Here is a 26,285-nt window from a genome sequence, read left to right on the forward strand (position 1 = left end):
GTGAACGTGTAGCCACTCCGCTACGGGCCCCGGCATGTTAGATGTCATATCATTTCAATTTGTCAATATCGTCAACCTTTGATTTTTTTTTTTTTTTTTCTGTATAAAGCTGACTTTTAGCCTTAAAATTTGTCAAGTACACAGAAAAACATATGTAATTAAAATCCTGCGAGAAATCATGCACATAAAGCGAATACCAGAGTTATTGCACTTTTACATGAGATATAATGTAAAATTACATTACCATCGTGTGAATTTCCGCTAACCATCGCGTAAACCATCATGGACTCCAACCGGTTACGTGACTATTAGCGGAAATTTACACGATTGTAACATAGTTGTACATGATATCTCATGTAAATATGCACTAACTCTAGCATTCCCTTTATGTGCATGATTTCTCGCTGAATTTTACATGCACATTTTTTTCTGTGTAGCTCAGGATGGTTAAATAAATGTTTATGTTTTATCAATTTTTAAAACAAGCAAAAGCAAACTATTTTTACAAGGTCCAATTTTATTCTTTTTTTTTTGTTTTTGGATTAAGTTACAAGTAAAATGTCGGAAAAAATATGCATTAGTTTCTTTGAGGCTGGAAGCCAACTGTCTACAGAAAAATCCGTGCGTTGGGCTGGAAATGCTCTATGACCAATAACATGCAATTAAAATCACTTGTTTCTTCTGTGTCTTTTGGAAAGCGGTTTTCTACTACACTGAACAAATTTTGAGTAAGATCCGTTATGCTACTGTATTAGTGGAACTAGGGGAACTTACGTATTTTCGGCAGTTTTGTTCTCTTCTTCGTGTTTTTTTTTTAAACCTGTTGGCCCTAAATCTTTCCCAATCAAGCTGAGTTATATGCCCAAATTTTAATAAATATTGTTTATTAGTTTCTCTGAAAAGAAGGCAACTTACTATAGCAACTAAATAACTGCTTAATGCATTTTTTTTCTGATCAACTATTGATCGCTATTTATAGTTAAACAGTTCTTAAAAATGTGAATGTTAAGTATGTGGAGAGTAAATGTAGAAGAAAAAAAAGGTTTCTACTGAAGTTTAGCGAAACCCACTTCATTTACATAGTATAGTAAACATTTTGCATAATATTATATTTATCGTACAATGCAGAATGGTTACTGAAAGTTATGCAAAAATTGAAAATGATTTTATTCAATAATAAAAAAGATAGAACATCCATCATTCTTCTATAAAATTATACAAATTATTAAAAGAACAATTCCCTCTTAAATACATACAAAAATCCTTCCAATAACAAAAATATAATCCCCTTCAAGAATTCCACCGGAAATTCAAATAATTGCAGAAAATTTTATGAACTCCTGTAAGGATAACAAAATATAAAAATGCTTCCAAGATTCCCAATAAAAGATCAACTTAAACAACCACTAGAAATTCTATTCGACAGCTACGTACAAAATTCAGAACTGATTTACTAAAAATTTCTCAGAAATATAGCTTCATATTTTCTATTAAACAGACAATTCCTCAATAACAGGCTAATAGTTTCAAAGAATGGACTATTCAAGATATTTCATCAGATAGATACATGATGTATGACATTTTTAAGAGATCACTTCAAGTTTACAGAATTCATCCACGAATACGTACAGCTGTGTTAATTAAAATAGCAGTGAAAGCCGTTTTCCATACAAAATGGCCAACTTTGGATTACTGTAACTTTGTTTTCTAATGAGCGATTGAGCTGAAAATTTGAAAGGGAACTACAAATATGTTGTATGTTGTTATAGCAAAATCATAAAATTTTTGAAGCACGTGGAAACAAGTTAAACACTATGTGAAATTGATCAAAATATTAGCAGTTTTTGATTTGTTTTTTTTTTATTTCAGCAAATATTTTCATATTTTTTTAAATTTAAACTTTAACTTGTAACCATGGTGGAAACTGTTCGAATAGCGTGCGAAAATATTTCTTGCTTCTTCAAGGTAAAGCTACATTTCAATTTGTCTACACTGCTATTATTTTGATCAATTTCACTATGTAGTATTTAAATTTTTCACACGTGCTTCGAAAATTCTCAGATTTTGGTATAACAATATTCTCTCTATATGTAGTTCGCTGTAAAATTTTCAGCTCAATCGCTCTTAGGAGAACAAAGTTAGAGCATGCCAAAGTTGGCCATATGAAAAACGGCTTTCACTGCCATTTTTATAAACACAGTGTTTCTGCATAAAATGACTCACTTTTATCGGAAACTTTTAGCTCAAATTTTTAGTCAAAAATTTTCCAGTATTTCGTAAAAAAAACTTTGACCACATTGTTTTTCTTTTTAATTTCTTTTTATTTGTGAATTTTAAGTTAAGCTAATTCTTCACATTTGAGCACATTGGAATTTTGCCATGGATTTTTTAAGAAAAATTTTCATAATGAACTGCAGATATTTCATCAGAAAATTAAAAAAAATGTTTCTGTAGAATTTCCGTTCAATATTTTACCAAAGCCTTGCAGTGAACAGGATTTGCTCAGAGGAGTCATTTTCTAAAAATCCTAAATATTCAAATCATATTGCAGTATTTTATAATGTGAGTTTCGGATCTTCGTGCCAGTCGCACGATATAGAATTGCAAAACTGTAATTGGCTGAGAAAGCCTACCTATATTCTTAAAAGTTTCAATTTCATTTTTTTCAGGATTAAAAAAAATGTTACTATAAATTGTCTTATAAAATTACAATCGCAATTCCGTCAAGCATTCCATCCCAGTTATGAAGAAAAAATAAATAAAACAATTTTGATTTTGAGATTCATACCTAGTTATATGTAATTATGTTTTAGGAGAATTGTTTCCTTTTAGTAGTTTTAAACACAGTTTTTTGGTGAAAATAAACATCGTAATTTTAAAATTATGTCTCTTGAATTACATATCATAGTTTTTAGTAATTTTAATAGTAGTAGCTCATAATTGCCATATCACTGATATTAAGATCTGAACCAGTAGAAATAAAACTAGAAATTTAATGTGAAAACTCAAATATTAAATTAAGTTATGAGTTAATCATGTTAAATTAAAAACAATTCAAAACTTAATTCTGTGTGACCGACCATGCATTTAGTTGCTTGTCAACCAGTACTTTCGAAATGGCTCAAGCAACCAACCAATGATGCTAGAGAGTAGCTTACTTCCTCAATTTGCAATCATCGAGAAAGGAAAGAAATGTTAGTATGAAGTGTGACATGAGTTGCTAGTATAAACTGTCTGCTAGTACCGCTGCCATTAGATGAAACTTTTGTTAGTGGTAAAGAGGCAAAAAGTAATAAAATCAAAAATTTGCCATCTTTACGAGCAGAACCTATTTTGTTATACAATTTTTTTTAACCAGCACTGTTTCTACATAAAGCGGCAACTCACCTCGGGCTGGATGTTCTAGCGATCCAGCTAGGTCTATCGAAGGACGGTACACCTGGTGGTTGCGATTTATGTTGCACTTAATCGTACTGCTGCACTACATTTACCCAATCCAATCCCAACTGCAACTGCACCGGTCGGTGGTAGAATTCTTCATGGTCACATAAATCAGCAGTGGGTCGTACCTACTGTTGTAGCTGCAGCGCACTGGTCTCAACGGTTAACCACAAGAATCACGACGTCTTGATGACACTCACTTTTTTTTTTCTCGTCACTCGCAAATTTGTGTACGGATTCGCAGATCACTTCTTAATTAACTTAAAATCGAGGGCGATCCGATAATTACATTGAAATAAATTGGTTTTGCATCGCTAGCGCAAAACAATTATGTAATTCGATTCGCCAAATTCGGGTCGGGTCGGGCTGATGTTGCAATAAGCCTCCTCCACCACAGAATGATTCGATAGATTGGTTCTTCTTTGGTTTGAGCGCGCACTCGGTTCGGTTTGGTATGGTTTCGGAGGAGATGGAGCACCGTGGTAGGTTGTTGCTCGACCTCTCTCTGGAAATGGCTATACTGAAATCGCGCTCGCTCGTCGTCGGTTGGTCGGCCGGTCACAACAAACACGATGTTACTCGAAGAAACGCTGTTTTACAACTACCTGTGTCTCCGCCAGTTTGGCAGTGAACTCCAGCAACGAAGACGACTACGACGACGGAGAAAGAGAGCTCCATAATTTTGTTTTGGAGAAGTTTTCTTGCGCGGATAATGTTGCCTGCGTTAGAGGTTCTGCAATGGCTTAAGGTTACGGCCCATTGCTCCTGGTAACGATCTCACATAACTTCTTAGGCGCTGTCCTTAAACTGCGTAGACTCATTTTTGGCCATCTCAGACCCCCCCCCCTCCTCTCCCCCCTCGTAGACTTTTGTCCATACAAAAATTTTGATATTTGTATGGAGCGTAGACTTAGGCCAGAAACCTCCTTCCCGCTTAAGAGTCTACTTAGATTATGGACAGACTCTCTCTCTTCTTGGCGTAACGTCCTCACTGGGACAAAGCCTGCTTCTCAGCTTAAGTGTTCAATGAGCACTTCCACAGTTTTTAACTGAGAGCTTCCTCTGCCAATGACCATTTTGCATGTGTATATCGTGTGGCAGGCACGAAGATACTCTATGCCCAAGGAAGTCAAGGAAATGTCCTTTACGAAAAGATCCTGGACCGACCCGGAATCGAACCCGTCACCCTCAGCATGGTCATGCTGAATACCCGTGCGTTTACCGCCTCGGCTATATGGGCCGAGATTATGGACAGACCCATAGTATATTAACTCTAGTGTCAAAATAAAAAGGCAAATTTTTGTTCAATGAACTAACTTGGACATTTTTTTCTTCTGCTTTAATTTTAAATAGATTAACATTGATTAAATTATTTAACAATAAATATAAATTAAGTAAGAAAGTATGTTTTTGCGTGCTAGGTTAACAATATGTTTGCGCAAGATATAATCTTACTGGTGAGCTCGTTCCATATCATTTTTTTTTTTTTTATTTACTCTTATTAGAAAAGAAAGGTTATTTTTCCAGAAATCATTCCTTCGTTGATTCGAAGATATATAGCAATGCACTGATTCTCTTTACAACCGGTTTTACAATGGCCTCCCAATAGTTTTATATTGCACTTGTTTGATACAGCATGAGTGATTGACAACCCCTGCCCAACGCAAACGAGAGCAGAAAGCATAGATGCGTATTTGTTTGGAAAAGCATGCTTCGACCGACGCAAAAGAAAAACGAGAATGGCACAAACGGTACGTTGTATCATTGAGGTTGAAATGCTCTTTTTCTCTCTCTTGAATGTCGGCATATCTACGCATGCAGAGCACCCACAATCACAAGAAATGTGGAACAGGGGTGATGCGATTTTTACGCTGCAATTGCGAAAAAAAAATCTGTTTTTGCTTGAGTAACTGTTATGTTATAAAGATAAAAAAAATCTTTGAACTCATTTTGAAATTCCGTGAAGTTCGCAGTAAGTTTTTGGAAATTGGTAATATGTAGCTTGCAAATGGAGATATTGAATCAAACAATTTAAAATAATGATTTTGTTTAAGAACTTATAAAAATATTGTTAATTCAAGAAATGAACATAAATGCTGAAAGCTTCCTTTTCCAGTTGACGTATCAAGCACTACTCTATACCCAAGGAAGTGAAGAATATTTCCTTTATGAAAAGATTCCGTATGTGACCTGGAATCCGGCCCTAAGTAATAGTATTGAAGTAGATACTATTTTATTAGAAATCAACACAAAACTGATATTTATGGCTACGACCATAGGCGCCAACTTAGGGGGGGCAAGCATCGTTTTGTAAACCCGCCCCCCCCCCCACCCAATATTTGACGATTTTTCGATTTTCCCATACAAAAAATCAGAAAAACCAGACTTTGGCCAAGCTGGCGCGTCGACGGTGTAATTGAGTGAAAAATGTCCATTCAACAATAAGATGCACAATTGCACAATTGCATTTTCATCTATGTATTGAACTGCCTGCTTAGCAAATAATGAGTCAACCTTCTTGAGTTGTACGAACATTTCATACTTTTATATGGTCAATGATACAGGGGATGGCCAAAATGTTTGGGATAGGCAACTTTTTTTTCTCTCACAAAAAAGTTCAACATGCTATAACTTTTTATAGAGCGCATCAAAAAATCTCAAATTTTGACTGTTTGTCAACCTACTATATGTGCATCTTTGGTACAAATTTGGGCTCGATTGATTAATATTTCGCAAAGTTAGAACCGTTCGGGTAAAACACTATTTTTTAGACAACTCATTTTTGAGCTGTCATATCTCGGAAACCAGTGAACCAAATTGAATGAAATTTTGAACGTACACTAACAATATGTTTAAGCTTCACAAACTATTAAAACATAGGTACTTTTTAAATGTTGAAAAAAGTTATCATGGATTGACACTTTTTTGATTTTTCTCGAAAAAATGTAATTTTTATACATCAATGTCAATAAATTTTCGTGTTGATATACAAAGATTTTCCACTTCTGTTCTCAAATTATCTCTAATCAGATATATTAGAGCCTATTTAGATTGATGGAAGAACACATTTAATAATTTTTGTGTGGTATTGTAAATTTTACTTATTTTCCTCTATATGGGTAAAAATTTCAACTCGGTATAACTTAATTCGTCGTGAGAAAATATTACATTTTATAACGTCGTATTAAGTATCAATATATTGTTGATAAACGTTAAAAAATTCATTCAATTCGGTTCACTGGTTTCCGAGATATGACAGTTCAAAAATGAGTTGTCTAAAAAATAGTGTTTTACCCGAACGGTTCTAACTTCGCGAAAAATTAATCAATCGAGCCCAAATTTGTACCAATGATGCATATATAATAGGTTGACAAACAGTCAAAATTTGAGATTTTTTGATGCACTCTATGAAAAGTTACAGCATGTTCAATTTTTTTGTGGGAGAAAAAAAGTTGCCTATCCCAAACATTTTGGCCATCCCCTGTATATGATATTGGCCGTCAAAATCCACAATTGAAGAAATCATCTCGCGAAAGAAACCAAAACCATATATAATGAGAGTAGTAAGTAAGAAAAACTGTATTTATTTCAGAAATTTCATTTGATGAAATGATACAGTTATGGAATATAAAAACTATGCCTCCATCTAGGCCTCCATCACTGACAAAGCTACTCTGTTTTACGATATGAATATATGAAATGTGTAACTGCAAGCTAATCTAACTAAGCAGTCTGACGATGTCTTCCTAATTTCTGCTCATTTTCACTATCATTACTTTCCTGCAGGTTCAGTCCTGTTTCAGAACATTCGAGACGTATTCATTAGGATAGTAAAATTGTATCACCGGTTGTGTATCGTCCTTTAATCGTGGCGACGTTATCAATATGACAGGGAACTCCCCTGAATTATGTCCTGTTCATATATGTAGACAGATTGTGAAATAATGACACACAAGGACAGACAGGACATTCGTCATGAGCGTATCAATCAGGTTAAACAGTTACCTGGTTGAATACACCGAGGAGGGTCGGTCAATGAATCTAAATGCTTACCTGCCGCAAATTTCAATGAACGGGATCATCGTCCTTCTCCTTTCTTTTTTGAAAAGAGTTCGTCTATTCCAAGTTGGGGTGATTCCCTGAATGAGTAATACATTTCACAGGGATAAGGTGTGAAGTGTGGGTAGTGTGTCTTTGGGTTTTTCGGTAGTTTTGTTTTCTTTGATCAAATTTCCTGACTTTCATTCTTTTTTAAAGGAACCATTGAGTAGGTTTTAGAAAATGGCCTCTTCGCTTGCATCAAGGCCTCCGTGTATCAAGGACACAAATTTCGCTCATTTGAAGAAAAGTATTCGGTATTTATTCGGTAATTTGAAAAAAGATATAAAACCAAAATTTTATTTTTTTTAAACATATTCATTCGTAAAATATTTATTTGGGAGCTCCTCATTCCGCCATTGAGAATATTAGGCCATATGAATAAAACTGAGTAAATACTCTTTACTCAGATTTCTGTGAAGATTCGCAGAGATTTGCTCCACCTTCCACAGCTTCATATAGATTTAGTGAAGAGTATTTGACACATTCTACGGGCCCCGTCAATACTCATTTTTTTATGTTTAAATTTGGCATATTTCACATTTTTATAACATTTTACATTATTCTTGTCGTCCAAAAATGTATTCAACATGGTATAAATGTTCAATAAATATTTATTGAATAACGGTTAAGATTAACAATTAAAATCATGATTTTAAGGCATTTAGGCACACTATTCATCAAAGCTGTCGTACTTTAAACACCAACGCACTGATTTTTCAAAAGTCTTCCATGATTAACAGATAAATGTATGTAGATTTTTTTGCATACAAAGAATTTTAAATGTAATACTTTACAACTATGAGGTAAGGCTGGTCAAAGTATAGGTTTTTAAAGCGTTGTAACGTCACGGAAAATCAACCTTAATGGAATTTATTCAAATTCGGAACAAGCTTCAAATTTGAAATTTTGTATGGTCTTTGTACTCCAGAATATCTTTCAAATGAGGCTAAAATAAAGTAAATCGGTTCACTGACGCCTGAGTTTCACCTGGTTGAAGTTTGCGTTGTAACGTCACGAAAAAAAGTTCTGTAAAACAAAAACAAATTTCTCTGGCTTAGAAGGCTTCTGCAGTGGACAAAGGTAGTTCTATATTCAAAACTATTTCTGTTTCGTTGTGTATGAGCCCTTTTTCAAGATACTTTTAATAAATTGCGTACCATTAAGGCCCGTTCATAAACTTAAGAAAAAAAAAAAGAAAAACTGATAATTTCTATTATATTAGAGCCAAACAGACAAAACACTAACAAAATTACCATCTCATATATCTCAGGGTATTGACAACTTCGAGAGTTAGTGATTTCAGCAAAGTTGTTAGATTAGTCAAAGACTTGCAGTTGATGGATAGTTTACTTTAAAGTTCCACCAAAAAGCGGCGCTAGGGAACTTACAAATTTTAAATTTCATATATCTCAGGACGCCGATTACTTAGAAAGACGGTTTCTTCAGCAAAATTGTTTGGTAAGTCATTAGATGCGAGATTTCACCACTAGAAAACGCTAGTTTCCATTTTGCAAAAGCTGGCAAATGATTAGAATTTCTCAAAAAGTGTTCTACAAGCTGGAACTTTTTTAACTTTTGACTTATTGTATTCGAATTCAATGGTAATCAAAGACCAATGTATTAGTCATAAATGTTCAAAAATTTGATTTGATTCACTTGATCCCAAGATATTAAAGCCAAAAGATGTATTCTGCTTAAGGCGCTCCATCTTTGTGGAGAGCTAACCAATCAAGTCAAAATTTGTAGCAATTACAGATAACAAGATGAGGAACTATCACTCAGAAAAAGCTTCAAACAAATTGTAAAACACAAAAATGTCCTAAACACGCCATTTAGCCTTGGTTTTTTTTGTGTGTTCAATGATCTAAAAACTCACTTTTATTGGCGTTTCGGACATTTTTGTGTTTTACAATTTGATGGAAGCTTAAAAATAACTAAACCTGTGACTAGATTGCATTTATACTTCTCATGGTTCACTTGGCAACATACAATATGGTAATATATCTGCAAAAATGTTGTACTAATTCACACAAAACAGTAAACTTTGAACGCTATTTAAAAAAAAAATCATCAAATATCATGTCGGTGAAAAAAATTTACATGAAAGCTTATGTATTTTTTAGATGACCGCCGATGAAAAAACTTGCCCGACTGTAAGAACGTCTTATATACATTTTGCGTGATTTTCAGGAACTTTCTATAAAAATCAATGCATATTTTGTTTTTTTTTCAACTAATTTCTTTGATATATGTTTTATTTTAGTATTTTTCATTATTATAACTCGAAAACGGACATTAAATTTGTTTACATACGTAATTTAATGAAAAAAACTCGATTTTAGGTAGGTATTTTATAAAACGACTAATATGTCAAGAACAGTAGGCTTTGGAAATTTGACGTCTTCGGCAAACTTTTTTAGCATAAATAGCCGAACAACTTTGCCGAAGACACCATACCGCTAAAATGAAAGATGGCCAAAATGACTTATAGGACTTTTATGCTAATAACGTAAGAAAAATATGCTACCGTTCAGAATATCGACCTTGTGTGGATCTCAACATCTCGATGAGCTAGAGGTTTTTCCGTGTATTTTCAATCCTGCCCCAGTGTGGGGCGTTGTAACGTCACGAAATGTAAAAGTCGATTATCCAAAAACAAATCTGGAATTTATATGTTTTATTTCACTGAATTGAAGAACAAACCAATAAATTTCAATGGTGGAAAAAAAAATCAGAATAACATAAAAATCCGAGCAGATGTTTAAAGATGTTGGTTGCGCGGTAGAGAGGGTCGGATTCTAGCGAGTTGTAACGTCACGCTACAAATATGCATTTTAAACACGTTTTTCTGATGATAACAAATTGTTCAATAGGTCAAATATATCAGAAACTTTACAAGAAATCCGAATATGAAAAAATATTTTGAGGTTTACAATCGTTTTCATGAGTTATAGTGGAAATCTGACTACGAATGCGTCAAAACGTTGTAACGTCACGGTAGAATGTGTCATTTACTCAACTTTATTCGTATGATCTATTAACAAATCTCACAAATTTCAGCTGTAAGACCACAGAAGATTTACTTCTGCAAAGGAAGTTATATTTCTTCTAAAGTTTCCACAAAGTCCCCGGAGTGATTTCGGGAGTATATTTGTTCTGCTTGCATTGGAAGTGCCACGGGGAAAGTGGGTTTACCCAGCGAAGGAAAGGATTTGTAAATTGAATGGGAAAACAAATATTTATGTAGGGCCGACATCGCACGAAACAAAAATTTTCATATTTATTTCCAACATACCCTGTCAGAAATCAATAGATGATGCATGCTTATTTCAAACCGGAATTGCATTTTGATTTAAAAACTTACGTTTAATTTATATTTACTAGGTTCAATCACCGCATGACTCTATCATTATTAACTTTAATTGGCTTTTTATTCGAAGTAAGAGGGAATAAGGAGAGTAATGAAAGAATACGGTGGATAGATACGCAAGCGAGCGATAAGAGAAATTGAACAGAAATGAAAATTAACAGAGGGCCATTGTTGAACAACACAATCACAACGACAAACTTTTCACCTTACGTCCTCGTGTTGAACGACTATCATTATGATAACTTTAAAATTATCTTTCTATGATTTCTGATTTGTAAATCGAGAGAATCTCTCCACTGAGGAGGAAATAGTATAATTTGAAAGTTCGGTTTCGCAGTTATTGAGAGGCGTAGAGTTTTTCTACTGAAAAGTAGAAAAAACTCTACGCCTCAGTAGAAAAACTCTACGCCTCGGAGCGGGAATCGAACCTTCACCCCATAGCATGGTGCGATTAAAGCCTGTATCCGCAACAGAAGTACGTCATTAGCTCTGTAATGAATCGGTAAAATTGACCAAATAATTGACTGAGAACTCTTTGTTGTATGTTTATTATTTGTGCCAAATTTCATAAAAATCGATACATTACTTTTAACTGTGGATGAAAAACAAACAGACGTGGTTTTAAGCATTTTGTACAATCATGACCAATTTTCATTCGCATAGTAGATGGTTCTTTAACGCTACAGTTCAAAGTTCTGTGATGATAATTATGAAATTTCGTTAGCAGTTATGATACTTATAGAGACACTTTCTTGCAAAATTTCATCAACTTTGACCAATTGGTTTGAAAGCTACTGGTGTTGATAGGGGTGAGTGCTAGTGAAAATTTTTCGTGTTTTTCATGTGCGATTTTTGCCTATTCATAACTTTTGAATTTCTCTGCCAATTTTCATGAAATTTTCACGGAAGCTAGTTTATTATGTGTATATTATGCCTGCAAAATTTGATGATTATTGGTATAGTACTTTCAATAGTACAATCGAAACAATAAAGGGTGCTGACTAATTGCTGTCTGAGAGGCTAAAATCACGTTCAGTCCCAAAACATGTTTCGACTATAAAATTGTTGATAGTGCATCGATTTTTTTGAAATTTTGCCCATGCAACAAATGTAGATTGAGAGATTTGTGTTCAAAATTTCAGCCATTTCCTTTGCCAAATTCAAAAGTTACAGCGCTGACAAGCAAAACTTGGGGCTGTACAAAACTCAATGGCGCACATTTTACTCTTTCGTTGCTACAACAAAAAGTACTGCACCGATTTACATGAAATTTTGTAGGTGAAATGAACACATCATAAGATGTTATTAGGCAAAATTTGAGCAATTTTAATGTATCTATTGCATAGTTACAGCTGTGTTTCTGTGTCCCAAATATTGCGGATACAGGCTTTAGAAGCTTGGCGACCCTAACCGCACGGCAACGAGGCTCCACAAATGAGTTTTTAGAAGCGTGACGTCTTCGACAGAGTTGCTTAGTATTTCAAGTGCTTAGATAATGAACCGATTTATTCGTAATTCCACCACTAGGTGGTGCTAGTAAGTATGTAAATATTGTATCACATACATCACAGGACCCTTATCACTTAGACAGAACTTAGCCTTCGAGAAAGTTGTAGTTTAGGTTACTTACAGATGATGTCCCGTTTTATTTGAAACTCCACACATAGGTGCCACAAAAGTTCAGCCTATTGGACGCAGTGGCTTAATTTCCCCAACAGGGGAGGAAAAAAAAAAAGGTGGCGTTAGTGAGCATGCAAATTAATTACAGTGGCGTTTCGGTTTTATCATTAGTCGTTTTAATCACTACTCGCCCAAATTCACGGTTTTCTGTTCGATTTTATCACAATTTTCATTTCGTTTTTATCACACTTGTTTTAAAACATTCCGAAATCAATATAAAATCAATACAGCATTGTCCAGTCCACCAAAACATGTAAATAAATATATGCTACGACGAATATATTTTGCAGCTGAACAATTTTGGATGAAAAATTTACATTTATTTCTCATTTCGCCAAATTCACGGTTTCGTTTGTATCACGGTAAATTTTTTTTTGAGCGTGATAAAACCGAAAAACCACTGTATCTCACATATTTTTGGTTCATGATCACATAGAGATATTTGTATTCGACAAAGTTATTTGATAAGTCAAGGCATTACAGATGATGTAAAACTTGATTTGGAAATCCACACATAGGTGGCGCTAATCAAAAAGGTTAAAAAAGGTTTGAGTCGGACCTCATGCCACTAGGTGACGCTAGTGAGCATACAAGTTCTAAACCATTTATACCTCAAGATTCTGATTATTTAGAAAAAAAATAAGATTCTGTAAAGTTGTTTGGTAGGCGAACTTATAAATAATGGGTCGTTTAACTTTGAATTCAGTGAGCATGGAAATTTGATATCTCATAGGGTATGTGTGCTATCAGTAATCCCACGCTCCCATATTCATCCTATTCGAAAACAAGCGATTACGGCACCGATTGATTCCGTTCTTGATGGGGCTCACTTCTAATACAAAATACAAAATTAAGAAACAAAGCAAACAGCGCTTCAATCCTTTGTTATTCGTAGGATAAAAATAGGAGACACATGCTTAATAAGGGAAGCATTACCATATATCTCATTTATTTGGATCATTTGGAAATATGGTGTATTCGCCAAAGCCGCTTGGTACACCAAGAATTCACAAATGATAGACCGTTAGATTCGGACCTCCACACAAAGATGGTGTTACTACACCATACAAATTATACTTTCATATATCCATGGATCTTCGTTACAAACAGAGAAAATGTCTTCGGCAAAGTTGTTTGGTAAGTCGAGGGCATACAAATAGGGGACCGCTTGGCACAGATGGTATATGCTCCTTAGTGCGATTCGTGAGAAGAGAAATCATTCACTCTAAACACGAGTGACATAAACTCAAAATAAGTGCACAAACAAACGTTAGAACAAAAAAAAACAGTTTTTTCAGTTTCTCGGCAAGTTTGTTCGCTTCATCATGAGGAGTTTTGTAGGCCAAATTTCCTAAAACTTGGTCGTAAAATTCAGCTTAGTTGGGAAGTATTTGAGGCCAACTCTGAGTTCAACAGCTTTAAAAATAGACGAAGAGAACAAAACTGCCGAAAATACACAATTCCCCTAGGGTAGCGAGCCACTTGGGCAGTGGCCGGTATTTTGGACACTTTTCGCTTTAACTCAGTCAATTTGAAACCAATAGACTCGAAATTTTGTACACGGGTAAATACTCTACGTATCTTACCGCGTTCCAAAAATTGTGTCAATTGGCTCAAAATGGACTGAGTTATAGCAGAAAAGTGCCCAAAATAGGAGCCCTGCCGAATTGGTTCCACTTCCCTATGTAATATATTTCATCAAATATATGTTGTTCTTTCGAGTTATATTATCACAGCGGGTATTTTTAATTTAACTTTAAATATTTCCAAACTGGATATCAAAAGATGTAGATACCAAAGTTACATTTCATTTTTTAGTTTAATGTACTTATTTTAAACACTGCATTTTTTGATATTTTATACGTAACGTTTAATTTATTTTGACCATTTCTTTTTATTCTATTTTACATGAGTGCACTCTTAGTGTAAAGTGTCATAAATAAAAAAAAATCCATCCAAATATTCATATTGATTATGAGTGACGGAATGCGAAAACAAATTATTGCGTACATCATCGCTCTGCAGGCACATAAATAAATTTGCAATTCGCTTCTCGCAACTAACCATGCTCACTAGCGCCAACAATGTGTAGAGTTCCGAATTGAACAGCCCATCATCGGTTCTATAACATTTACCCGAAAACCATTTACCCGAAAGACATTTACCCGAATGACATTTACCCGAACGTCATTTACCCGAATGCGACAAATACCCGAATGCGTCAAATACCCGAATGCGACATTTACCCGAATGCGACATTTACCCGAATGCGACACTTACCCGAAAAATAAAAAAATGTGTACTTGGTCCCCATATGATTTGTCAATAATAAATATGTTATGGCCCGGTATCATATAGCAGGCTTTGGTTAGACCTAATAATCATCAGACTGAGTGATCATCAAGCACTCTGGTACAGGACTAACTGGCTGCCACAATGCTATTTTAATCAAAAGATTTTTGTTGATATTCTGTTCTTTTACGGCTCCATCCAATTAGCCCGAACGCCAATCCGAATCAATCAGGAGGTCGCCCAAAAAATGCACAATTAGCTAATTATATACACGATCACAAACTGGCAGCCATACCGCAAGTATTATCCACTTCTTCTAAGATTTGCCTTTTAGGCTGTTCTTTCGAATTTACATTGTCCACCCATAAACTGTTGATGAGTTGGTCGGCTGGTACTGGCTAAACTTGTAATTTCTCCATAGAATGTATTCATTCTTTTCATAAGAGGCTACTTTTTCGAGTTGGAGTTGAAATGTTATTTAGTTTGTTGCGGACGAACTACTAACTCCATAGGAGACCCGTGAATCCATCTTTCTATCTATATCCTTTAGGGAACTATTATACATATCTATCGGGGTGATGACCCATTCCGGGAAATGGCTTTTGGAATAATGTCCTATTCGAGGTTGGGGGTAAGGGGGTAGAGTTTCTTTAACAGACATAGTATCACTGTGGTGTTTGGTGGCCAAACTATTACCTAACCTTCGGAGATTTTCCCTTCTTCTCTTCAAAGGCTGTTCTTTCGAGTTGCACTGCTGCATATTTTGTAGGTGTTCGAACTACTAACTGCACAACAAACATTGTTGCTGTACAATAGAAAAATAGGCCAATCATAAACTTAATTTTTGAAATTTTGATTGAATAAGCTGTTATTTAGCTACCATTATTGTTAGTTGGGATGCATATAAGTTTTGTCCTTGTTTCGATTATATGATGTTCTTTTAAATTACATGATTGAGTGATGGATTCCAAGTCTACATCTAAGATTTTTCCTTCTTTTAATAATGGGATGTTCTATTTGGTGAACAATCTGCAAACTTTTCTGTCAAATATTATTTTCTAATGATATGTTGATTTTCCGAGGGCTGTTTCTAATCGTTTCGAACTAATGACACCTTGGCCTACAAACAGAGATTTCCCCTTCTTTAAATGATAAATTGTTCTTTGCTTATCAAAAGAACAGCATATGAATCAAAGAAGGGTAAATATCTAGAGTGAACACTAACAGCGTTAACATAACAAATGTAAGCTGCAGTTATGAGTTTTATTCAAGCATATGCCCTGTGAGTTCCTATCGCGGATCATTTCAGGGAAAATTTGATTTGAAAATTTGGGTTCTTGAGGAATATCAAAATGCTTTTCTGATCCACAATACAAAATAATACATGCACTTTTTAAATAGAACAAAATAAGTGAACTTTATTCACAAAATCATAATTTGTGCATAGTAATAAACTATTCGGGTAAATGTCGCATTCGGGTAAGTGTCGCATTCGGGTATGTGTCGCATTCGGGTAAATGTCACGTTCGGGTAAATGTCGCATTCGGGTATTTGGCATTCGGGTACATGTTACATTCGGGTAAATGGTTTTCGGGTAAATGTCTTTCGGGTAAATGGTTTTCGGGTAAATGTTATAGAATCCCATCATCTGTAAGTCCTTGACCTACCCAAATACTTTGCCCAAGACTCCGTATACCTCATCTCAGTAATCGGAATCCTGAGATATAGCCGTTTAGCGCCATCTATGTGTGCCAGTTCCGAATAAGCTGGTAGCTCTTGACCTACCCAACAGGTTTGCCGAAGATACCTTCTTTCTAGTTGATCAGTATTCTGAGGTACATATATGAAATACAAAATTTGCAGGCACAGTAGCGCCATCTTTGTTTAAAATTTTCAATCAAACGGTCCCTTATTAGTGAACACTTAACTCAATAAACAACTATGCCGAAGACACCATATTTCTATGTAGCACAGATCTTGATATTTGATCAAATATTCAATACTTACAAGCTTACTAGCGTCACCTATGTGTGAAGTTTCGAATTGAACTGTCCAGCATCTGCAAGTCCTTGACCTACCCAGCCTAGTACCCAACAGTTTTGCTGAGGATATCATCATTCTAGTTGATCAGGATCCTGAGTTATGTGAAGTTTAAAATTTGCACACTTGTACAGCGCCTCCTATGTGGGGAATATTCAAACAACCGGTCCATCATTTGTGAACACTTGATCCAATAAACAACTTTGCCGAAGACATCATATTTCTATGTGGTCAGAATCTCGATGTGTATGTCATCCAATACTTAATATCTGAGAGAGACGAGACAGCTGGCTTCGATTGCGTGATACTTAATTTCAAGGAGGTCCTGCTACAAACTGTCACCGTAAACCGAGCTAAAAACCGCACATTGATGGTGTGGAGTGTCCAAATATCCAGAAGGTTTTATTGAAATTTCGCTCCATTTATTAAAATATAAAGAAAAAAAAAATGATGGTCAGTTTTCCTCAACCAACGCACGTAACGAATCCGTTTATTTTCCAAAATCTGTCGAACTCCATATGCAAATCATTTTTGACCAATAATATATGTTCAAAACATTGTGCATAATATTGTAAAAAGAACTAAAAAGAATAAATGGGAACACATTGGCTGTCAGTGAGCAGTCTCCTCTCTCTCAACTCAATACTTACATGCTCACTAGCGCCACCATGGCCAAAGTTCTGAATTAAACGGTCCAGCAGCTGTAAGTCCTTGACCCAAAGTTGTTTAACTTTGCTGAAGAAACCGATTTTCTAACAAGTCAGGATCATGAGATATAGAAGAACAAATTCAGGGTCCTAATGGACCCCAAGTTTCCGAAATGGACCATCATTTAAGGTTTCCTGTAGAGGAGTTATAAAGGACTGAGTGTATAAAGGACGATTTGTGGACCCTTTGCAGAGTGCGGAACTGAAGACGCACAGCCATGGACCGAGTAGAATGGAAACGACTCCTACGTATAGCAGAGGACACTCAGGCCTTAGCCTGGCAGGTAAGAAGTAAGAATGCATTAAAGCGAGTGCTTTTGTCGGACGTTTTACCACCGACGTCTATAGTCTATAGGCTTTCTAAAACTAATGTGATAATTTCCCTTCCCGAGACAACTATGAAATCCGGAGAATTTTTTGATCTACAATTTTCGTTTCGAATTAACATTCCTACTATGGACGTTGCTGGTGCCGTTATAAAAATTTTCTGTATTGAGCTCTTTGTGCCCATGGAGAGATGGCAATTTCCCTCATTTCTTCATTCAATGGTCATTTCTATAGTTCTGGTCGTCAATCACGGAGTAGCAACAATGATGTCTACGGTATGGTATAATATGTTGTTACCCAGTCTCGCCAGCGGAGAACATGTTGCACTATTTCTGTTGCGGTGGCCTTCGGGAGTTCGTAAAGACAGCTTGCTCCAGAATACCATCTCGCATTCCCACGTTACCGCGTGGTTGACCTTCATGCTTTACTGTTAATATGCTCCAATACTGCTTCCGTTTCATTGAATACCATTGATCCAGACTTGAACGAAAGAAAGACTACCATACATATGCTTGAATCAAAGCAGAGAGGAAGATGTATTTTGAGCATCAGTAGCCCAGCATAAACTCTCTTGCGGCTCTCACAAATCTCTCTGGGTTGCCAATGCTTCACAGCGCAAATCCTAATCCGCATGGTGTAAGGGTTGAAAACATAGCTCATAAACTCAAACATACTGCTAGGTGAGCGTAGTTCAAAATGAATCAATCAGGGTGGTGGCCTGTTTTTCACGGACTTGGATTTTTGAAGGATTGTTTGTGCATTTTCCGAATTACCAATTGAGTATTGTACATAACACTTACAAAATTTACAAAATTTGATGTTATGGGATGAGAAAAAAAAAGAACAGGGGTTTGGGATCCTAGGAGTGTCATACTTATTGAAAGATTTTTTGTAAAATATTGGACCGGGTCTTCACAGTTTATGACCGAAGTTTGTATGGAGAACTTGGGGTGTTCAATTGATATGCGAATTAGAAGTGGCGAGCATATATTTAGACGTTTTTGTTATTTAGGTTTGTTTCGTTATTGTCTAACGCCTAAATATATGCACAGCGCGTTCTAATGCACATATCAATTGATCACCTCAAGTTCTTCGGTCATAAACTGTGAAGGCCCGGTCTAATATTTTTCGAAAATTCTTTCACTATGACACTTTTGGGGTCCCAAACACCTGTTCTTTTTTTTCTCATCCCATAACAAAATTTAGTGTTGAACGGTGTAATCAACGCCTTTCGAATTTTCTTTTTCTTTATAGGGTCTGAGTGCCATTAGTAATCTCACGCTCCCAAATTCATCTTAACAAGCGAAAACAAGCGATTGCGGCACCGGTTGATTCCGATCTTTTTGTTTTCTTGCGTGCTCACTTCTATCAAAAAAATACAATCGCTTCAATCCTTGGGATGGGATGAATGGGATAAAAATGGGAGCCACATGCTTAATAAGGGAATTAATACCCTGAATAACGAAATTTGAATGGAAAAGATACAGATTGGCGTTTTACTACTGTATTTTTACCCGCTTAATCAAGCCCGACATTTTAAAACAAAAAATACATATATAACAGGGTCAAACTTCAAAAAATAAAAAATAGTGGGAGCGCATGGTAGTTCGCATTTGTAGGATCAAATTTGCGCTTTTCGTTATCTACAATGTCGCCATTGAGGTTTTACTGATGCGATCTGAAACACTCTCCTCTTGAAGGAGAGCTCACATCGCGAATTTCTAAATAACAAACCTAAACGGTTGCATTCAACGAACCCTAGAAAACACCAATGATTGTGTTTGTGTTCCCTTTCAACGGTGAAGTGAACATGTGTTTGTCTACTCCATTAATTAATGCGTATCTAAACTGAATCAAACCACAGTCGCTATACCAATACGGATCTCGAATTAGTCATTCCACGTGGTGGCCTTCCTCCTCACTTGGCTCTACTTATGTATTTGGCTCAGTACATACCACCAGCATGGATGCCGGCGTTTTTTTTTCGCTACCACAATACAATGGCTTTTCATTTTTGGAACGCCGGCAATGAGGTGTGGAAATAATTATTATATTGACGAGTCCTCTACGGTGACATTGGAATGGACGTGTGAAGCGAATGAAACGAAAAGCGATCATCATGGCGGTTGATGTTTTTCCCTCGGTTGAGGTGTGAGTAAGCAAGCCCCAACACTTCAGGGAGGGGGCCCGGCCAGGTGACGAAAGGTTCGGGATTGTCGAGGAAACTAAAAAAGTCAGCACAGAAATGGGAAATATCGAATGCTGTGGTGTTGAGGTAAAACTGTAACACCAAACTAAGCCTGAGCGTTGGCGAAATTAAAGTATGTAAATAGAAACAAACTACAGTGCGAGAAATAAGTATAAAGACAGAGCTGATTTCCATACAAAATAATCTATTTTGAGAATCAAAATCTCTGTTTCTAGCGATTTGATTGTAATGGAATTTTGGCTGCAACTTTAAAATAACTAGAATTTTAGCTTGTATTATAAATGATTATCCAGGCAAATGTTTACATTAAATTTTCAGATTCAAATAAATATAAAGACACAATTTTCATTTAAAAAAGTGTCTTTATAATTTTTTCAACCTGAAAAGTCAATGTAAACAATTGGATGGAAGATGATTTATAAGTCTAGCTAAAATTATAGTTATTTTAAGGTTGCAGCCAAAATTCCATCACAATCAAATCGCTAGAAACAGAGATTTTGATTCTCAAAATAGATTATTTTGTATGAAAATTGGCTCTGTCTTTATACTTATTTCTCACACTATATTTAAAAATAACTGGGATTTTCAAATAAAAGGATAATCGTGTCAAGTACTGTTCCTTTGAATTCCACTAAGAATTTGCATCCTTTGACAGATACGTATTTCGATCTCAACTGTAAGGTCGTCTTCGGTCGTCTTCAGTGACTTGTACTTGACTCGAACCTTGAATCGGGTCAAGTTCAAGACACTGAAGACGACCTAACAGTTGAGATCGAAATATGTCAAAGGATGTAAATTCTTGGTTGTATTCAAAGGAACAGTACTTAACACGTTTTTCTTTTTACTGACAGATATTCCTCTAACAAGCCCAGCTTCATCATCATAATCATGAGATATTCAATTATTACCCTTCTTACACTTATTTTTTATATTTTTTTTTTATCATGTACATTTGTTCTTACATGATGATACATGGTAGTTTTTTTGTATTTTTACTTCTATTGAATTGTCAATCCATTATTATTATTAAACGTAGCCAGAGGGGGGCAGGGGTGTTCGTGCCCCCCCCCCCCTCTGGCCGACAGATTTTTTTTAATTCGAACCAACTCAAAGATTTTGAACAATTCAGAGTTACAGAAAAAGTATCTCAGGAAATAAACTAGTCTAATAATTAAGGTTGTTATCTATAATTATCAAACCCTTTTTACTCAAAAACCACAAGATATTTCGCCAAGTATTTCTCAACGAGAACCATTTCAATCTTATCATAGAATTTTACCAAATAACAAGCTTGGTTAAATGTCTAAATTTTATGAGTCCATTCAAAGATTCCAACAATAATTCGCCCAAAATTTATTTCAGCCACGGATTCCTACATTTTTTTCCTAGATATTCCTACAGAAATTCTTCAAGGAATTTCTTAAGAAAGCTTTCCTGGGATTTTCTAAAGAATTCCTCATGGGATGGCTTCCGGGATTTCTTATGGGATTTCTTTCGTATCCACTTTGATCTCTACTCCCTTATACTATGAGTAGAAAGAGACCGATATAGCCACAAAATCATCAAGTTATTAATAGAATACGGTCGATAAATTAGCATATGATATGAAAAGTTTGGCTCAAAAAGAAAAGTGTTCTATCCTATAAGATCGAAAAAGCTAATAGGAAGAACACGCCGCGATATAGGCATACCCCTATGAACGGAGTGCGAATTTCCGAAAAAGCTACCGATCGATAGAATTTGTGATGAAAACAGAACAATACATTAGGCAGTCGGGTGCCTGAAACTTTTGCCAGTCTTGGTAAGGTGGTATGAAAACTACCAACCAAGCCGATCTGTTTAAAAGCACAGGTCGCACGGCAGAAGTTTCACGCATTCGATGTATTAGTTCAATACATGGCCTACTTGCCTAATTTCACCTTCTATAAAAATTTTCACACTTGTTCGCTACCTAGCGAATTCTATCATATCTATCATTTCATTATCCACTTTGATCTCTACTCCCTTATACTATGAGTAGAAAGAGACCGATATAGCCACAAAATCATCAAGTTATTAATAGAATACGGTCGATAAATTAGCATATGATATGAAAAGTTTGGCTCAAAAAGAAAAGTGTTCTATCCTATAAGATCGAAAAAGCTAATAGGAAGAACACGCCGCGATATAGGCATACCCCTATGAACGGAGTGCGAATTTCCGAAAAAGCTACCGATCGATAGAATTTGTGATGAAAACAGAACAATACATTAGGCAGTCGGGTGCCTGAAACTTTTGCCAGTCTTGGTAAGGTGGTATGAAAACTACCAACCAAGCCGATCTGTTTAAAAGCACAGGTCGCACGGCAGAAGTTTCACGCATTCGATGTATTAGTTCAATACATGGCCTACTTGCCTAATTTCACCTTCTATAAAAATTTTCACACTTGTTCGCTACCTAGCGAATTCTATCATATCTATCATTTCATTATCCACTTTGATCTCTACTCCCTTATACTATGAGTAGAAAGAGACCGATATAGCCACAAAATCATCAAGTTATTAATAGAATACGGTCGATAAATTAGCATATGATATGAAAAGTTTGGCTCAAAAAGAAAAGTGTTCTATCCTATAAGATCGAAAAAGCTAATACACAGGGAAAAAATTCTACTCAGTGGCTGAGTTGGTCTTACTCAGAAATCGAAAAATCCTTTGTTTTCTTACTCAGTTTCCGTTAAAAGTGGGACAACCCATTGCCAATGGGTTGTCCCACTTTTAGCCGAAACTGAGTAAGAAAACAAAGGATTTTTCGATGTATGAGTAAGGCCAACTCAGTCATTGAGTAGAAATTTTTCTCAGTGTAGGAAGAACACGCCGCGATATAGGCATACCCCTATGAACGGAGTGCGAATTTCCGAAAAAGCTACCGATCGATAGAATTTGTGATGAAAACAGAACAATACATTAGGCAGTCGGGTGCCTGAAACTTTTGCCAGTCTTGGTAAGGTGGTATGAAAACTACCAACCAAGCCGATCTGTTTAAAAGCACAGGTCGCACGGCAGAAGTTTCACGCATTCGATGTATTAGTTCAATACATGGCCTACTTGCCTAATTTCACCTTCTATAAAAATTTTCACACTTGTTCGCTACCTAGCGAATTCTATCATATCTATCATTTCATTATCCACTTTGATCTCTACTCCCTTATACTATGAGTAGAAAGAGACCGATATAGCCACAAAATCATCAAGTTTCTTCAGAAATTCCTCCAGGTTTCTCTAGAAAATTTCCTACAAGAGTTCACCCGTGAATTTCTTCTGTGTTCTTTTCAGGGACAACTCCAGGGATTATTTTAAAAATTCCTCCAAGGATTCTTCCTGGAACTTTTTTTAGAATTCCTTCAGAATTCCTTTGCTTTAGAATTCCTTGGAATTCTTTCAGGAAAACTCATGCAGGAATTAATCCAGTACTTCCTCCAGGAAATGTTTAGGGATTCCCTTATGAATTCCCCATGGTATTGCGTCCGGGATTCTTTCTGGGAATTCTTCAGGAATTCCTTCAGGAACTGCTTCAGGGATTCCTCAAGGAGTTCCTCCACAAACTACTCTTAGGATTCCTTATTTCTCCAAGAATTTCATCTGAGATTTCTTCAGGAATTCTTCCTGGAATTCCTCCAAGAATTCCTCCAGAGATTCACATTTTTCCAAGAATTTCTTGTGCGATTTCTTCAGGAATTCTTCCTGGGATTTCTCAAGGAATTCCTTAAGGGATTCCTCCTCAAATTTCTTCAGGAACTGCTACAGAGATTCCTCCACGAACTCTTCTAAGGATTCCTTCAGAATTTCTCAAAAAAAATCCATCTGCGGTTTTTCCCGGAATTACTCCTGGTATTCCCCTACGAATATCTAAGGAGATTCCTCCAGAAATTTCATCAGGAATTCATCCAGAAATTCATCCCGTAATTCCTCTACAAATTCCTCTAGAGATTTCTCCAGGAGTTCCTCTGGTGTTTCCCTCAGGAATTCCTACAGACATTCCTCTAGGGTATCCTCTAGACATCCCTCCAAGAATTCCTTGAGGAATTCCTTCAGGAATTCCTCCAAGAATTTCTCCAGGGATTCTTCCTTGGATTCTAGCAGAGTTTTCTCCATGAATTCTTTCAGCGATGTTTCAGGGACTCCTCCAGGACTTCCACAAGAACTCATTCAGGAATTCTTCAAGAGATTCCTGCAAGGATTTTTCCAGAGACTCCTACAGGAATTCCTCCAAAGATTTCTCCAGAAATTACTTCAGGGATTCCTCCAAGAATTCCACCAGGCATTTCTAGGCATTTTTTCTAGGGATTCCTCCTTGGATTTCACCAGGAATTCTTTCAGAGATTCCTCCTGATTTGCTTCATATATTTCTCCAGGAATTGCTTCAGGGACTCCTCCGGGATTTCATCCAGGGTCTCCTCGAGGAATTCCTTCAGAAATAACCCCTGGAATTTCTTCAGGGATATGTCCAAGAATCTCAATAGGAATTAAACTGGAAATTCCTTTATAAATTATGTCAGCAATGCATCCAGGAATTTCCTCGAGAAACTCTTCACGGATTCCTTCAGAAATTCGTCCAGGATTTTCTCTAGGAATACCTTCTGGAAATTTTCCAGCGATTCCTCCAGGAATTCTTCCACAATTTCCTCCAGGAATTGCTGCCGGGATTCCTCCAGGAATTCCGCTAAAAAATCTTCAGGGATTTTTCCAGGGAATTCTCCACGAATTTTTCCAGAGATTCTTTCAGTAATTGCTTCGAGGATTTTTCCAGGAATTCCTCCAGAAATTTCTCTAGAAATTCCTCCGGGAATTCGCAAGGGATTGCTTTAGAAATTTCTCCCATAGGTACTCTGGAGAATCCTCTAAAAATTCATCCAGCAATTGTTTCAAAAATTCCTCTAGCGATTCCTCCAGGAATTCCTTCAGGGATTCTTCCAGCAATTCCCACATAAGGAGGCATTCCTCCAAGATCTCATCCTGGAATTTCTCTAGGAACTCCTCCATGAATTTCTCCAGGAATTGATCCAAGAATTGCTCCTGGACGATCCTCAGAAATTTTGTCATTAACTTTTCTATAGGAATTTCTCTAGGAAATACTCTAGGAATTTCCAAGAAATTTACCCAGGAAATTTTTTGAGAATACCTTCAGGGTATTTCAGGGAGTTTCAGGGTATTCAGGGTATTTCTGATTTTTTTTCAGGGATTTTTCCAGGAATATTCTCAGAGATTCCTTCAGGGATCTTCTCCACGATTTTTTCCAGGGATTCTTCTAGGGATTCCTCTAGGAAATCCTTCAAAGATTCATTCTGGAAATCCTCCAGAGAATTCTCCGAGGATTCTTCCTCTTGGAAATTTCCTCTTGGAATTCCTCAAGAGATTTCTTCTGAATTTTTTCGAGGGATTCCTTCCTGATTTTTTCAGAAATTTCTCCAGGAATTTTTCCCAGAATTCCTCTGGAGATTTCTCCAGGAATTCTTCCAGGGATTAATCCAAGAATTTATCCGAGGATTTCTTCAGGAATTTCTGCTTGGTCTTATCCAAGAATTTATCCAGGTATACATTCAGAAATTCCTCCGGAAATTCTTTCAGGGATTGCTCTAGGAATACCTAGGAAGTGATTTCTTCAATAATTCCTCAAAGTTTCTCTTGAAAAATTCATTAAGGAGTTTCTTTAAGAATGAAAAAAAAACCTTTAATCATTCGTTTTAGGGATGTACCCAAGAATGTTTCCGGGATTACTCAATGATTTTTTTTAATTATTTCAAGAATTTCTGGAGGAATTCCTCCAGCGACTAGTATAGGAATATAATTTTAAAAAAGATGCATACAATTCTTTCAGGAATCCCTCCAGCAGTTACTTCAGTGATTCTTCCAAGCACACACATGCCACAAAAGAGTCACCCACGGTACCGTAGGTTCTGGTTGCGTAGAAGTCACTGTGACTTACTTTAAACGTATAAGACCTTACATGTTAAAAGTGCTTACAGATATTTCTCCAGGAAAGACTCTTTCGGAATTCTTCAAGGGATTTCTCCCGGAATTTCTCTAGGAAATGCACCAAGAATATTTCTAGGAATTCCTTCTTAAATTCCTCCAGACAT

The 26,285-nt window shown here is 36.1% G+C and overlaps 1 protein-coding gene across 3 annotated transcripts in view; it reads right to left on the reverse strand.

Moving 5' to 3' along the window:
• The window catches only part of LOC109417672 (protein quick-to-court), a 147,634-nt gene that overhangs the window by 106,177 nt on the left and 15,172 nt on the right, over nt 1-26,285 (reverse strand). For 2 of the 3 annotated variants that reach the window (XM_062850457.1, XM_029853465.2), the window contains exon 1: nt 3,388-4,261. The exons of the other annotated variant lie outside the window; for it this stretch is intronic. The gene's annotated coding sequence lies outside the window, so the exon portion shown is untranslated. Of the gene's footprint in view, nt 1-3,387; nt 4,262-26,285 lie in introns of those variants that run through there. 3 annotated transcript variants of the gene reach the window in all.

This window comes from Aedes albopictus, chromosome 2 (assembly GCF_035046485.1).
Source record: "Aedes albopictus strain Foshan chromosome 2, AalbF5, whole genome shotgun sequence".
Classification (NCBI taxonomy): Eukaryota; Metazoa; Arthropoda; class Insecta; order Diptera; family Culicidae; genus Aedes; species Aedes albopictus.